The following is a 14,478-nucleotide window of genomic DNA, read 5'->3' on the forward strand; positions in this document are numbered from 1 at the left end:
TACTTCCAATTATTAACATTTAGAAGATATATTTGAATTCTGAGAAATTAATTGTACAGAAATTATGATAAAAAGAACTCATCCTTTTATTTTCCTTAGTGGTTAAAACTTTAAAGAGATGCCATAAAAATCTAAAATAACTACCTAGTCACTCTATCTCAGCACTATTATTTTCATTATTTGAATAGCAGTTATTGCTATTGGATATTTTTCTTATTTACATATTTATTTGTTTGGCTTTATTTCTCTAATACAATTTAAGCCCTGTAAGAACAGATATCAGCCTTTTTAATCAAGGCTTGTTGAACAAATTAAATAAATACTGACTCATAAATAATAATCTGTAGAGAGTTACCCATTAAACTCCAAATCTACATACCTCAAAACCAACAGTCACAGTGTCCATGATCGAATAAGAGTAAAGAATATGTTGAAGAGTATGTTTATTGCTATCCCATTCATGCAAAAGAATAAAACCTGTCTTTTTCTTTTCCCAAAAAGGAACCATTTGTATGTGTATTACTTGTTAAAGGTAATGAACGTACATAAAAATTTGCAAGTCTACAACATTTTTTTTTAATTACCAAACTGTAATCCATTTATTCTTCCAGAGATTCAGATTTGGGAGGCTTAACATCTTTTAGACTTCTGTTTCTTTTGATTTTGTTACAAGGAATAAATAGGCATTACTTTAATAATTTATAAAAGAAAAAAAATCATGAGATCAAAGTCTCTAATATAATGGCTTTGGAGACAGCTATTGGAACAAATTAGAATCTGAATTCATAACAAATTATGATTTTGGTTTTCTCTCTCATTCCCTGTTTCTGTTACTAGAATAATGAAATCTTTCCCAGGTTTCAGTTCCTATCCCCAACTCACCTCAATAAATATTTTCCAACCACCTTTCTACCCCTGACCATCACCCCATTAAAATTTTTCTGCCCAATAATATTCTTAGGCCAAGCCAACTTTCAGGTTGTATTTGATAGCAAAAGGGGAAAATGGACAATCTTAAGAGACAGGATTAAAAAAATTGAAGATGTCAGGGAAACTCGAGAAGATGGCAGGGGAAAGGGTGGGGAAAAGCGAGAAGAGCTCTAAAGTGATTTCTTCTGCTTCCTACCTTCTCCCCAAAGCAGAGCACTTAAATGTCTCTCTGTACACAGATCCAGGCAATATGTTTTAGAAGTAGAAATACTGGAGTATCAAGTATCCCCACGTCTGAGCTGGCATTTTGCCTCCTCGTCCGTGAACTCTCTCACTGGGTACATCCTGAAGCCTTCTTGGAGATTGCAGGTCATAAATGTGTATGATTAATTGCCTATGTTGAAACCAAAAATAATGTTTCCAGAATATTCAGATTACAGGGTGAAGCAAGAGCCCAGTCTCTGTTAGGGAACCTGACAGGGATGGCTGAAGAAAAATTGGACTCACTTGGGGCAACCTAATAAACATTTCTGGTAGATAGAATGACAATAGGATAAGACTAGACAATAGGAATTTGTTACAGATTGTGAAAGACACCTAATAAATTGAAAAGGATACAGGCTAAGGGACAGAGACTTAGGTAAGAGAAGAGGTATATGTGAAGCAATTGTTAAGAGCAATTGTCAACAGAGGTTCACAACTTAGCTTCTAAATACAATTAACCCATGGTGATAGGAATGTATTATAGAAGCAATATGGTGTCTTCCCCATATATAGATCATTAGAGGTATCTACTGCCTATGGGTAAGAGCAAATGATTTGTTATTTCCCTCTTCTGGTTTATAAACTATAATTGCCTCCCTTGGGGTTATAACCATATGTACACAAAAACTTATATATATATATATTTATATAAATATATTAAATATATGACAGCAGTTCTGCCCAGAATCAAGCAAAGAGAAGCCAGTGGTGGCTTCAGTTGCGGCCACACACTGTTAAAGACCTGCTCCTCACTGTTGAAGACCACGCCACACATTTGGAACAGAGTTTACTGGTCCAGAATCCCGTGGCCATCCTGCTTCTTCAGTTGCGAGGTTTGCCAGAGGCAGTTCATGTTTGAAGCCCCAGCAATTGCTGTAATACAAATACAGACAGTTTCTAAGTGCAAGCTCATTCCCAGGGGCAGGGGCAGATCCCGTCCTGATGTTTACCAGTTCCTGGGCCTTGGTCTTTCATCCCTCCTCCTCCTCAGTGACCTGCCCAAGGGAGGAGTAGCTGATCTTGACTTCTTTCCTCACAACATCCAAATTCGTCATACACCTCCCTTTCACAAGAGGCAGCTTTCACTGAAGTAGAAAGGTGATATAACCTTCCAAGGGAGGTTCTGAAGTAAATCCAAGGTGTCTCAGTGGTGAAGAATCTGCCTGCCAGTGCAGAAGATGCTGCAAACGTGCGTTTGACCCCTGTGTCGGGAAGAGCTCCTGGAGGAGGAAATGGCTACTTACTCCAGTGTGCTTGCTTGGAAAAGCCCATGGACCGAGGAGCCTGGAGGGCTATAGTCCATGAGGTCACAAAGAGCTGGACACAATTGAGACATTAAGCCCCATATTTCTACCTACCTTTCTAAATCAGGCTACCGTCTGTGACTCTAAGGTGATGTCTGGTGATTTTTTTTTTTTTTTAATCCTGGCCTAAACTATGTAGTCTCTGTCACTTCTCTCTCTAAAGAAAAAGACAAACACAAATTTAATTTCTGATTGTCACTACCACGGAGAGGACCCCTATGCATGTGTAACTTCTGCTTTCAGAATTAGAAATAGTGCGGCAAGGTACAAATCACTATCTTTAGATGTCTTGAAAACCTCAAGGCTTCATGATCCTCTTCAGAATAGAACTTTGTACCCATGAAGACTTTTTGGATGTAAATGACAGAAGCATAACAGCATCTGTGCAAAGCCAAAAAAGCACATTTATTAACTCACCTCGCAGAATGCCAAGTAGGTGCATGTGGTGTTGTCAGGGCTCTCTTACTGTGTATCTCAGATCTGCATGAGTCATTGTGCCTTTTAGTGGTGACCTAAGGTTCTCCATGTCAGGAAAGTTTGTCAAACCCATACCCTTACAGGGTAGGAGCCAAAAGAAAGAGAGAATGCTCTTAAATATATATTGTGTGTGTGTGTGCATATATGTGCAGTTTTACTCCCATTTATTGAATTGCATGAGTTTTGCTTGACTGTCTGTATCACACATGGGTCCTGTAAATCTTTGTGAATAGGGGCTTGGGGTTCCATGACTAGCCAAGCCCAATGATAATTCCATTTAGGGTGAGGTCAGTCAAGATTGCCAGTGTGGAACAGCCACAGAAACACACAGAAAGAGAAGAAATATTACCTCAATGACAAAAGAAAAGCCAAGTTTAAGTCAAACTGGGAAAAGGAGGTTGCATTGGATCCCCTTAAGCCTGTGACCGGCTGAGTCTGCAAGGTTCTCCTGAGAGCCATAGTCCATCCAGTCCTGTATGTGGCTTCATCAGGCATTCGGGTAAGCACAAAAGGTCAGTACAAAGGTTTGTATGACCTCATGTCCACAGATTTGAGCTGGGTCTTTGGGGCTAAACTACAGACTTGTTTGATAAAATGTGCTGTCACTGATGCAAATTGGAACGTCAGTAACAGCCTTATTGACTTTGGGGCCAGAGCATAAGACCTGAAAAGTCATTTGTTCTGCAATCCTTTAGAAGGACAAGGGCCAGGTAATATGATCTTCTTCTATTGCGGTATTACTGGAAAAAAGCATCGGACTTTTGTTCTAGTTTCATTTTCTGTTAATATGTAGTTGTATCCGAGGGCAGTTTATTTCACCTCCTTGGAACTTGGTTTTCTAATGTATTAAAGGAAGTAGTTATGCTGGTTGATCTCCAGCATGTTTGATCTTTCTGCTCTGAATTTTTAAGGTTTAACTTTTTTCATTGGCTTTCTTCTGACTGGGCTGGGAAAGATGAGACCATGGTAAGAGATGGGCAAGTCATGGTACTGGACAGTTGGAAAGGATATCTAAAAGATCATTAAAAGATATATGGTTATGTTTTATTTGTTTTAGTTTTCTAAAAAGATATCAACTCCAATGCCCTTATTTGCTTTTTAATTTAAAAAAAATCACATGCTTATTTTAAGGAACATTTTAAAAGGACAATTATAGAAGTCCAGTGAAGCAACTTTAAAAATAAGTTAGAAAAAAGACTTAAACCCTAACATGTAAATGCAATGATTAGACCTTGTTTTGACTGTGGCTTGAATAAAACAGCTATAAAATATATATTTTTTCACAATTGTAAGAGATTTGAATATGATAGCTATTAGAGGGTATTAAGAAATTATAATTATTATAATTTTCCTAAATATGATAATAATATAATTCTATTGCAAATTATGGGGGAAAATGAGAAGTTGTTCTTATTTTTGAGTGATGTGTAGTTAAATACTTAGGGTTATATGTTATGACAGCTGTGATTCACTTAGAAACACATATAATCAAATGAAATACAGTATTAGCAATGAGAAATATCAAAGTTTCTATGGTTATTTCTGTACTATTTTCTCAGTTTTTCTGTAATCTTAAAAATTAAAAACAAAACAGCACCCCAAAACACAATCAACTGGAGATGATTATCTTTTAAAATTTCAAGCTATGCTCACCTTACATGTTTAGTTTAAATATAGTTCAAATTTTCAGTTTTCCCAGGTGAAATAGCACTTTAATGCCTTTAAGTCAGCTAAAATATGGCTCCTGGATTTTCAGCTTTAGTAAAGAGTTATAAGGTAGCAAAGTAGCAGTCTATTTCTTAGGAAATAATGGCCTTAGAATCTTTAATATTAAACACACCCTCCCCGCACACATACACATAGATACCTGAATCCTTGTAGTTTTTGCTTATTGTGCAGATGAGGCTGAATGATGTAGTGGCTATGCATTTAGACCCTAAAGCCAAAGGCCTGGGTTGGGCTCTTCCTTGCCCTGCCACTTATTACCTTTGTGACCTTGAAAAAGATACTTAACACCCTGTGCCTCAGTTTTCCCAGCTGTAAAATGGGAGTAAATGTTATCACCCATGTGATGGGATCCTTTTGAGCATTAGGAGAGCATTAGGAGTACATTGTACTTAACAGAGTTCTTGGTGCTTAACAAATACTAATCATTGTTTGTTTATTTTGCTATAGGAAAGCCAGGAGTGGTCAAAGTTAATGCTCAAGGGAAAAATACCTTTACATTTCAAGTGATGAAACTTGTTTGTCCTAGTGTGAATAGCATTGAGATAGAGAGATTTTTAAAACCAGAACGGGCAGTGTGGCATTGTGCCGTCTCTTCCATCTTAGTAATTTCCCATAACAAGTGGCTTAAACTTTTCTCAAAACCCTCGAAAACTAGTATCAGATACAAAATGTGTCTCAAGAATCTCCAGAAATAACTACATTTTCCCAACAAATTCAGGCTGGAAATATATTTGGTAGATGCTTCATGGTCCTTGGCAGACATATTAAAATGATAGTGTGGTTATTATTACAACATAGCCTGTAATCATTTATAACCAAGTAAGACTCCTTCATTAGCTTATGTATGTATCGTTGCGTATTGAAAACCAAGGACTTGATCTCTTTGTAATACATTAGTTTCCCATTATTTCTGACCTTGTAAAATTAAATATTGCCCAAGAATATGAAATAAATTTTTTTTTCAGCAGAGCGACATCATTATCCTTTTGCTTTTTGGACCTTATTATGAAAATTCAAGGCTATTCAGATTTATCTAATAAAACATTAGAGAAACTGCCAAAGACTTGGGTTTCATATCTGTGGTCAGGTTTTTATTTAATAATGATGCCTGCATTTTAACCAAAGTCAATCCTTTTTCCTTAGCGAGATAAGTAATAGATGACTTCTCTATTGAATAATCTTCCATAGCCTTTGAGTCCTCTACCATGCCAACCTGATTCTTTGCACATCACAAAAAGCTGTTTAAAATAATGTGTATGGAAGTTAACTAGATTTCTGCTGGAGATCATTTCACAATATATATAAATATCAAGACATTACGTTGTACACCTGAAACTAATATAATCTTATAGTTCAATTATACCTCAATAATGGAGAAGGAAATGGCAACCCTTTCGAATATTCTTGCCTGGAAAATTCCATGGACAGAGGAGCCTGGTGGGCTACAGTCCACGGGGTCACAAAGAGTCAGCCACGACTGAGCAACTGAGCACAAAACTTAATAAAAGATAATTTATATAGCTGAAATTGTTGTATGACTAGAATTTGCATAAAGAAATTCTTTAGTGTCTTGGAACAACTGCAAGAAGCTAAGTCCTTCAAATTCTTATGTTAAGGAGAAACCAGGTAAAAGAGACTAAATGACTTAGACTTGAATCCTTTATCCATTTGATTTCAACTTAAATCAGGGAAATTTGTTCCTCTCAGAGAGCTGTTGATATCCCTTTGGAAGCAAGGTCATTTCAGTTCAAATCACATCACTCTCTTTGCAAGCAAGTCCAACTGCAGTGTAGCACAGAAAAGGAGCTGTCTAGACAGGAAGAAATGGACTCGGCTTCTTTTGGTCCCAGAAACTCAGTATCTGGTTAGAACGGAAGCAATGGTTCTGTAACTATATGGCACACAACTTTGCTAAGAGCAAAATAGAAATTTGGATTTTTTTTTTTTTTTTTAGATAAAAGAGATCAGATTAAGTGAACATGAACACTAGAGTTCTCTAGTAAGCAAAAGTCATGTTGATAATACGATGAAGTCTTATTTACCATTTCCAACTACTGCTATCTCTCTCTTCTAACAGCTTTTAAGTTTTCATTGCTCTGCCCTAGTTTTAGTACTGAGAAAAGTACCTAAATCTTAAAAGTATCTATTCAACACTATATACAGAGGTATGTACATCCCAGGTATGGGCTTCCCAGGTGGCTCAGTGATAAAGAATCTGCCTGCCGATGCAGGAGACACAGGAGACGTGAGTTCAATCCCCAGGACTGGGAAGATACTCTGGAAAAGGAAATAGCACCCCACTCCAGCATTCTTGCTTGGAGAATCCCATGGACAGAGGAGGCTGCTGGGCTATAGTCCATGGGGTTTCAAAGAGTCAGACAAAACTGAGTGACTGAGCACACACACAGAAATATGCTCACCAAATATTGGGTGGTCCCAGTTCTCTTTTTCAGCTCCTTATGACATCATTTTGAACCATCACTACATCCAATATCTACATACTTACCAAAAAAATCTATTGTATCTATAAACTTACATGCTTACAAACAAACATTGTCATTATTAGCAGGTGGTGAATTTGTCCCATTTCTTCAGTTTCTTTAGGCTCCTTTGCTCTCCCTCAATTCTGGCCCCACCTGGTTCCTAGAGGAATTTGCAGACCTAGTGGAAACACGAAACCGTCCTGGTTCCAAGTCAGCTTCTATGGGTGGCTTTCTATGAGGTCGAATTCGCCCAAGCATTTGTGGAGCAGTTCAAGAGCCCCACAAGGCGTGTGTCTGCTGCCTACACTCTCCAGTGGTGAAGCGGGCAAATTTGGACACAGCAGCTGGTCCTGAAGACAGCTGGAAATAACGGTCTGATAGGATCAGCTATCAGAGGCCAGGCGGCACCACCGCGTGTAAACAGCATGCTATCTCTGAGACTCTGAGGCAGTGATACAGGCGGCCCCAGGCTCAACCTGCCCTCAAAATAGCAGTGAAGCCACTCCATATGCAGTCTTGCCCCTTAGAACGAGAATCACGGGCTTTTAGTTCGGAAAAACCCCTTGGAGCTTGTGTCACAACTCTCTTGTTTTACAGATGAAAAACAACTGGGACTTCCCTGGTGGTCCCGTGGCTAAGTCTGCACTCTCAACCCAGGGGACCTGGGTTTGATTCCTGGTCAGGGAACTAGATCCCACATGCCGTAACTAAAGATCCTGTGAGTTACGACTAAGAGCCAGCGCAGACAAACTAGTAAATAAATATTAAAAAAAAAAAAAGACAACAACAAAAACAAAAACTCACAACCAGGAAGACAAGGAGATGTGTGATATCCATAACTATCATATGCCTGCATGGATGTGTGATTGAGCTCTCTAGGGATCCACGTAGATTCGTGTATCATCTGATTGCTCTGAAGTTAGTATATTTGTTTTCTTCCAAAGAGCTAATGCTGCAGATCAAAAAAAAAAAAAAAATCTCAGATTTAGTCTTGAATATCCAAGTAACTATTTGGATCCACCCTCAATCCAAATACCCTCAGAATGAGTGATGTCACCCATTATGTGGTTCCTTCCTGACAGCCTTTGTCTGGGATCAGACACTGAAACTACTAAGACGAAAGGCATGGTGATCTAAGGGTGTTCACAATCTAGTGTCAGAAACAGATATACGAGCAAATAATGAAGAGACGTTGCAAGTCACATAGGAGATTTACGTGAAGTATCAGTATGCGGCAAAGGAGCTGAGTAGTAGGTGGGTAGAAAATCTAGTCAAGGAATTCAGAAAAACTTATATTTAAATTGAGTCTCTATAGTAACATTTGAATTCTGCAGAAGGGAGTGAAAAGAATGTAGTTAGTATTTTAGGCAACAAGGAAGAACATTTTATTTAATCAAGCCAGTGTCTACCAGTAACCATTTTCTCTCTCAGTCTTCTAGCTTATTGTCTAACACAGCTAAAATTTGTGTAAATGAAATGTTTTAAGAGTCTCCTTTACTCATGACCTCCTTCATTCTTAGAGACTCTTATATCTTATTTCTTGGTTCGTGTTTGTGTTATATTTGATTGAGGTTGTCAGAAATATGACCCTAGGATGGACAAGAAGCATTATGTGTTGGAGGTTACTAAACATCAGCTGGTGTTAATTCTCAAATGAGGGGGAGCATTGAAAGTTTGGGAAATCATGAAAGTCATCCAGAGCAGAATGACTTTCATTATGATCTCAGATTAAAAGTAAACAAACAAGATATGCACATAAAATAGTAAGGACTAAAGGACACATTTTCAAAGTTCAAGTTTTTTGGAGTCAAGGACATTTAAATTAAGACAAAATGCTGTCATCATTGGGTTTCCCTGGTGGCTCAGTGGTAAAGAATCTGCTTGCAGTGCAGGAGATACAGGAGACACGGGTTTAATCCCTGGGTTAGGAAGTTTCCCTGCAGAAGGAAATGGCTACCCACTGCTGTATTCTTGCCTGGACAATCCCATGGACAGAAGAGCCAGGTGGGCTAGTCCACGTGGTTGCAGAGTCAGACATGATTTAGTGGCTGAATGAATACACATGCACCATATCATTATTTGTCTACAAATTGTATCCATACGGACGATATCTGTGTGTTTGTATACAAACTCACAACACAAACACACACAAATATATATATATATATATGCACAATCATATACTTTAAAATAAAAATATGTACTTATTATATAAGTATATAATTGATATTTTGCCAAATTGCCTTTAAGATTTATAAGCCCATAGACCCCTCATCCCAAGAAGATACCATGTATGCACCTAGACCATGATGCAAAGATGTTCATGGCAGAAATAATTTTTAATACCACACCTTCCAAATGGAAGAAACCTAAATGTTTGATAATAGGATATACTTTAAATATCTTATGATATACCCAGTTAATGGAATGTAATATGGCCATTAAACATGATGTTCTTCTAGAAATCATAAGGATTAAGATAATAGACATAAAGTACTTACTAGTGCCCAGAACCTAATAAATGCACATTCCACATTAAATTATCATCATTGTTATGATTATATCTTAAGATGTAGTGAAATGTTCTTATACGTAAAATGAAAAATAAATACAAAGCAGTATGTATTATAATACCAATTAAATATACGTATACACATGTATTGGAGAAGGCAATGGCAACTCATTCCAGTTCTTGCCTGGAAAATCCCATGGGAGGACCCTGGTAGGCTGCAGTCCATGGGGTCGCTAAGAGTCGGACACGACTGAGCGGCTTCACTTTCACTTTTTACTTTCATGCATTGGAGAAGGCAATGGCAACCCACTCCAGTGTTCTTGCCTGGAGAATCACGGAGACAGGGGAGCCTGGTAGGCTGCCATCTATGGGGTCACACAGAGTCGGACTCGACTGAAGCGACTTAGCAGCAGCAGCAGCAGCAGCATACACATGTATAGGGCTTCCTAGGTGGTGCTAGTGGTAAAAAAAATCCTCCTGCCAATGCTGGAGACATAACAGATGCGGGTTCAATCACTGGGTTGGGAAGATCCTCTGGAGAAGGGAATGGCAACCCACCGCAGTATTCTTGCCTGGAGAATCCCATGAACAGAGGACCCTGGCAGGCTACAGTCTGTGGGGTCACACAGAGTTGGACATGACTGAAACACTTAGCACGCGTGCATACATACACAGGTATATTTACATATTCACATATACGTGTATGTATGCTGCTGTGCTCAGTCACTCATTCTGTCCAACTCTTTGTGACTGCATACTTGAAGCCAGGTCTCCTGCATCTTCTGCGTTAGCTGATGGACTCTTTAACTCTAGCCACCTGGGAAGCCCATACATTTATACATGTATGTGTGTGTGTGTATATATATATATTACATATATAATATAAATATTTACACATTTGGCAAAAAGATGAAGAGTGTATTAGTTTACTACAGACCAGGTGGTTTAAACAAAAGACATTTATTGTCTGACAGTTCTGGAGGCTAGAGGTCTGAAATCAAAGTGTCAGCATGATTGGTCCTGGCTGAGGGCTCTGAAGGAAGGGTCAGCTCCAGGCCTCTCCCCTTTGCTTGCAGATGGCTGTCTTCTCCCTGTGTCTTCTCATATAGTCTTCCCTCTGTGCATAATGGTGTCCATATTTTCCCTTTTTATAAGGACATCAGTCATGTTGGATTAGGGCCACACTAATGACCTCACTTTAAGCTGATTACCTCTGTAAAACTCTTTCCAAGTAAGGGCACAGTCTGAGCAAGTGGGATTAGGACTTCAATATTTGAATTTGAGAGGGAACACAAGTCAACCCAGAATGTCTGTGTATCAGTAATTCTAGAATTATGTATGACATTTTAGTTTGCTTTTTTTGCTTACTTGTTATTTCCTATGATGGACCATTGGCCTTAATTAAATATTAAAATGCTATTAAAAAAAATACCATGCCTCAGAAAGCCAGATACCCTATTTAAAATTTTAAATGAAAATACTTTTAATTCTCTGCACTTCCCTATTCATTTTTAATATCACCTCCATTTCTACTGCATAAGACTAAGCCTAGAGCTTCTAAAGAATGTTTAATGTTTCTTATGCAGATTGGAGATTGAAACCCTGGATATTCAAACTATCTATGGTATATATACTGTATGTGCTATGGTGCTAAGTCACTCCAGTCATGTCTGACTCTTTGCGATTCTATGAACTGTAGTCTGCCAGGCTCCTTTGTCCATGGAATTTTCCAGGCAAGAATACTGGAGTGAGTTGCCATGCCCTCTACCAGGGGATCTTCCTGACCCAGGGATCAAACTTGAATTTCCTGTGTCTCCTGCATTGGCAGGCGAGTTCTTTACCACTAGTTCCACCTGGGAGTTCAAGGTTATTATTTTCCTTTGGAATTTCTGTTTCACTGTAAATTCCTGAACTGTGTTGATTTAGGGTAAAACAGAATTATTATGTATCATCAAAGTAAAGCATCATTTTGGGGGGATGCTTACTCACTTGTGGAGAAGGAAAAGGCAACCCACTCCAGTATTCTTGCCTGGAGAATCCCATGGAGAGAGGAGCCTGGTAGGCTACAGTCCATGGGGGTCGCAAAGAGTTGGACACGACTGAGTGACTTCACTTACTCACTTGAAAGTTTAAGAACTTATCAAATCTAAAGCCAGTATTGCACATTTTTCCTGAATGGTATGCATCGCTATTAAGTAGTAATCTTATGTTAAAAAGTTATAGCAGAGGTTAAAACATGCTTTATACAGTAGATACACTTCTGAGTAATCAAGGCTTCCTTGGTTGGCTCAGTGGTAAAGAATCTGCCTGCAATGCAAGACCATGGGAGACTTGGGTTTGATCCCTGTGTTGGGAAGATCCTCTGGAAGAGGGCAAGACAACCCACTCCAGTGTTCTTTCCTGGAGAATCCCATGGATAGAGGAGGCTGGAGGGCTACAGTCCACAGGGTCACAAAGAGCTGGACACGACTGAAGCCTCTTAGCTTGCAGGCTCTGAGTAATCATAACTGTTATAGAAACCAGATTATACTTAAATGCAATAGGATAACTTGTCTTTCTGTAAAATAAAGAATGAATTTGTAAAACAATAAAGCCATAATTAATTTGTGCATAAACCTGAGTGTGATGAATTGGACTTCTTTGAAATCAAGGGTAGTCCTGCTTATAAGCATAAAATCGCTGGACTTAGAATATGCTACGCAAAGATGTGTAGCTTTCAAACAATGGTGCTGGAGAAGACTTTTGAGAGTCCCTTGGACAGTAAGGAGATCAAACCAGTCAATCCTAAAGGAAATACTTTGGGCAGCTGATGGGAAGAGTTGACTCATTGGAAAAGCTCCTGATCCTGGGAAAGACTGAGGACTGGAGGAGAAGAGGGCGACAGGATGAGGTGGTTGGATGGCATCACCTAGTCAGTGAACATGAGTTTGAGCAAACTCCGGGAGATAGTGAAGGATAGAGAATCACGGCGTGCTGCAGTTTATGGGGTCACAAAGAACTGGTTATGATAGACTGAGCAACAACAACAAAACAAAGGTACCAAGTTTAAATGGGAAGAGTCCATACTTAAAAATAGTTTTGAAATCTATTGTTTGAAAGTGCTAGTCATTTGACTGTAAGCTTCACTGTTCATTTATGGGTGGGATGTTCTATGACATGAATTCATTGTCCATAGTTAATATAAATTATCTATATATTATGTTAGATGGCTTATATGTCTAATGCTTAACCAACCATAATTATTGATCTAGTTTTATAAAATAAATCAGATATCAAAAAAAAGTCAGGTTCTTTACTAATATTCCTGGTAATGCTACTACTACTACTAAGTCACTTCAGTAGTGTCCGACTCTATGCGACCCCATAGAGGGCAGCCCACCAGGCTCCCCCGTCCCTGGGATTCTCCAGGCAAGAACACTGGAGTGGGTTGTCATTTCCTTCTCCAATGCATGAAAGTGAAAAGTGAAAGTGAAGTCACTCAGTCGTGTCCGACTCTTAGTGACCCCATGGACTGCAGCCCACCAGGCTTCTCCATCCCCGGGATTTCCCAGGCAAGAGTACTGGAGTGGGGTGCCATTGCCTTCTCCGGGTGATGCTATAGAATTGCAAAAATAAATTATTGAAGAATGGTTGGTGGCTAATTCCTCGGAGGGTGAGAAAATTATTACTCATTATGTTAAGTAATGTCTTATATCAACATGTAAATAACTTTAGTGATTACTTGGAAAGAAAACTACTCCAAAGAGAAAGTTCATGTGTCTAATTTGTTTATTCATCTAATTTAGAGCTGAAAGACTTTTGGAATGATACTATATATGAAAATATGTCACAAAAATTTGTTAGTGCTCAGAGCAAGGGACTTAACCTATAAATACAGATTTAAATAGTTGCATGCTTGGTTATCTCTGATAAGTTAGATCAGATAAGATATTTAATATATAATTCTCCATTTTATGTTAGAAGAGATCCTACCCATCTCCCTGTTTCTGTCAGTTTGTAGCTTGGATGGGAAATTAAAAGTTAATTTTGTCTTTGTCCTTTTTTCTTTTTCTTATCAGCAGTGCCTGGGAGGCATGGTGAAGTATGCTGAAAGTGACCTTCAGTTTACTCATATCATCTTGACACAAGTGAGCCAGGCTCTACCGTTGTAATTTTCATTATTAGCCACAAGAAGAGGAGCTTCTCTCAGTAGGAAATACAGCATCCAAAAATATATAGGTATTTTATACATCTCATGTGTGATGACTTAAAGAAGGCTGCAGGGTAAAGAATCAATAGAGAAGGTGATGTGTGAAGGAGAGAAAATTATAGCTGAAACTGCCACCCTGCAGAGGGTGAAGTGATTTACCCAAGGTTAGTAGCAGAACTTGTCTTTAGGGGCACAGTCCAAACTAGAACCCAGGGGTCCTGGCTTCCAGTACAGAAAGCATTCTCCAATTCCTTCCTGCCTGAGTTGGTGGAAAAGCAAATGAGTTTTTTGTTTTTGTTTTGTTTTCCTTCCCCAAATCAGTTAATATCACTGGTTTAGGCATTGCACATCCACATGTCAAGGGGTCATGTTATTTCTTTACCTCTGCCCTATTCATATTTTTGTCTCTCTCAACTGAAATCAAAAAGCACAGCTTGTAAGTTCAGAAAGTGGCTCCATGTCAACTTTCCCCCTGTAAATTATTTTTATGAGCATACCAACCAAGGGCATCTCGAAAACACATGATCGCTTTTGGCATCTAACCAACCCTTCTCTTTTTCCCCCATTTTATGGGTAAAAAAAGACTTTTTC

Source organism: Oryx dammah, unplaced genomic scaffold (genome assembly GCF_014754425.2).
Source record: "Oryx dammah isolate SB20612 unplaced genomic scaffold, SCBI_Odam_1.1 HiC_scaffold_2, whole genome shotgun sequence".
NCBI lineage: Eukaryota > Metazoa > Chordata > Mammalia > Artiodactyla > Bovidae > Oryx > Oryx dammah.